The sequence below is a fragment of the Molossus molossus genome, unplaced genomic scaffold (assembly GCF_014108415.1).
Source record: "Molossus molossus isolate mMolMol1 unplaced genomic scaffold, mMolMol1.p scaffold_m16_p_1, whole genome shotgun sequence".
In the NCBI taxonomy this organism is placed as follows: domain Eukaryota; kingdom Metazoa; phylum Chordata; class Mammalia; order Chiroptera; family Molossidae; genus Molossus; species Molossus molossus.
Genome location: NW_023425344.1, coordinates 601577 through 604903, shown reverse-complemented (window position 1 = coordinate 604903; position 3327 = coordinate 601577).

Here is a 3327-nt window from a genome sequence, read left to right as displayed (position 1 = left end):
GGGCCTTGAAGACAGGTCATTAGGTCCAGTCTGAGGAGCAGAAGGAAGGATGAAGAAAAATGAATAGGGTCTCAGAGACGAGTGGACACCACTGACCAAACCGACGCACACACAATGGCAGTCCAAGGGAAGGAGACGGGCAGGAAGCCTCCTTCAAGAAATAAGGGCCAAAAACCCTCCAGAGTCCACATCCAAGAAGCTCACTGACTGACAAGCAGTCACACAAACAGACCCCTGGATGCCTCCCAGTGAAACCATCAAACGACCGGCAGGTCTTGGAAAAAAGACTTAATAAGAATTCTATATCCAGCAAAACTGTTCTTTAAAAATGAAGGACAAATGAAGACAGTCCCAGACAAACAAAAATGGAGAGAATTCTCTGCTAGCAGACCTTCCCTACAAGAAATAGAAAGAGCATCTCTCAGGCCAAAGTAGAAGATACTACAGTCAGGTCCCACAAAGAAATAAAGAGCACTGATAAAGGCAACCACATAGTCAGATAAAAAATAGTATACATGTATTTCTGTTTGTAAATCTTTTCTTTCCCTCTCTGATTTAAAAGACAACTGCATAAAGCAATAATTACAAAACGATGCCGATGGCTCACAATCTACAAAGACGTGTTTTATACGAAACACCACCGAGGATCTGGGAGGGAACAGAGCTACCTCGGAACCAAGTTGGTGCATTACTGAAATGCACTTGGTATTAATTCAAACCAGATTGTATTACAAATATCTACTTAACACAGAAGAAAAAAGTAACAGAGGGAGAAAGAGAAAAACAAGACATGTAGAAAACAAATAGAAAAATGGCAGACATAAATCTTACCTTATCAGTACATTAAGGGTAAGTGGATTAAACACACCACTCAAGCAGCAGAGATTGGCAGAACAGATTAAAAACATGATCAACTATATGCTGCCTACAAGAAACTCCTTAGATTCAGAGATGAAATGAGAAGCAAAAGGATGGAAAAGGGTGCACCATGCAAACAACTAAGACTATACTGACATCAGACAGAAGACACTTGAAGACAAAAGCTGTTGGGAGACAAGAGGCCACGTTAGGAGGCGGCCACCAGGAAGAGATGATAAGTGTGAACAGACAGGCAGCCCTGGCCAGTGTGGCTCCATGGTTAGAGCACTGGCCTGCACACTCAAGAGTCTCGGGTTCGATTTTCGGTCAAGGGCACGTACCTGGGTTGCAGGTTCGGTCCCTGGGCCCGGTCAGGTCATGCGGGAGGCAATCAATCGATGTGTCTCTCTCACACTGATGTTTCTCGCTCTCTCTTTCCCTCCCTTCCACTCTCTCTAAAAATTAATGAAAAAAAATCCTCGGGTGAGAATTAACAACAAACAAAAAACTGTACACAGGCAGACCTTGTTTTATCACACTTCACAGACGTGTACTTTGCAAACTGAAGGCAAGACCCTCCCCCAATAAAAAGATGACACCTCGCGCCCTGGCCAGTTTGGCTCAGCGGTTAGAGCGTTGGCCTGCGGTCCGGAGAGACCCGGGTTCGGTTCCCGCTAGGGGCACGTACTTCGGTTGCAGTTTGTCCCCAGCCCTGGTTGGTCGTGCGGGTGGCAGCCACTCGATGTGTCCCTTCACGTCAAGGTTTCTCTCTCTCTCCCTTCCTCTTTCTCCCTCCCACTCTATCTGTACAAAAAATGGAAAAATATCCTCGGGTGAGGATAAAAAAAAAAAAAAAGATAACTTGCTTCACTGTGGTGGTCTGGACTAAGCTGCGGCGGTGCGGAAGCGTGTCTGCACACACCAACAGCAAAGCCCAGGATATAGGAAGCAAAGCCTAACAGAAACGAAGGGAGAAACAGACAACTTGAAATAGGAGCTGGGGGCCCGGCTGGTGTGCCCAGTGGTTAGAGCATTGTTCGTGCATGGAAGGGTCATGGGATCAACTCCCGGCAGGGCACATACCCAGGCTGCACGTTCAATCCCACCAATTTTTCTCTCTCCCTCTCCTTCCCTTCTCTCTAGAATCAATGACAAACATCCTCAGGGGAGGGTTAACAACAGTAACAATACAGCTGAGATGTCAACACCCCACTTTCCATCATGGATATGACAACGGAGCTGAAGAGCATGAAGACAGAGGAGACCTCCCCCTGCTGACCACCTGGCCCGCAGACACCTCGCTCAAGTGCGGTCTCCAGGACAAACGTCCGTTAGGCCACAAAGAAGTCTCGTGTTTCGAAGGGCTGAAGGCATCCAGAACGTGTCCTTTGGCTCATGGGGTGAATCTGAAATCAAACGACAGAAAAATTTGGGAAATCCCCAACTATGTGGAATTTAAGCAACAAACCCCGAAATGACCAGTGAGTAAAAGAAGTCACCAGAGAAGTTAGAAAATCCGGAGACGACAGAGACGAAGCACCATGCGCAGCTGCAGGCTCGGGGGGCCCGAGGAAGCAGAGCTCAGTCAGCTGACCTCCCACCTCAGAAGCCAGAGAAAGAGCACTGAGCCCAGAGCACCTCCAGGAAACAAAGATCCGAGTGAAAATTAAAGAAATAAGGATGGAAAAATAGAGAACAGCAACAAAATGAAATGTTGGTCTTTGAACAGATCAGTAAAGTTGATAAACCTTTAATCAGACCAACAAAATAAAAAATGAGAAAACGCGAATCTCCAAAATAATTTCTTCCAAACTTACAGAAATAAAAGGATTATAAACAAATACTACGGACTACTATATGTCAACAAATTATAACAACCTCAATGAAACAAACTCCTAGAAATACAAACTTCTGAAACCGACTCAGAAAGGAACAGAAACCCTAAACAGACCTACAAAACAATGAATTAGTAACAACAAACACAAACGAAAACTTCCCACAGAAAAAAGCCCAGGACCAGATAGCTTCACTGCTGAATTCACCAAGTGTTTAAAGAATTAACACCAATCCTTCATAAACTCTTCCAAAAACAGAAGCAGAAGACGTCCCAACTCATCTACGAGGCCAGTCTGATACCAAAGCCAGACACAGACATCACCAGGAGAAAACCATACACTAAAATCTTCCATGAATATAGATGCAAAAACCTTCAAGAAAATACTTGCAAACGAGACCGATGGAACAGCAAATACTAGTGAACCAAATGCAGAAACAACTCCTGTTTATGGTCCACTGATGACCGACAGAGTTGCCAAGATCATTCAACAGAGTAAAGAACAATTTTTTTTTCCTTTTATTGATTTTTTTTGAGAGAGAAAGGAAGAAAGAAGGAGAGAGAGATACAAACATCGATGAGAGAGAACATCGGCTGGCTGCCTCCTGCATGCTCCCCACTGGGCATTTGGCCCA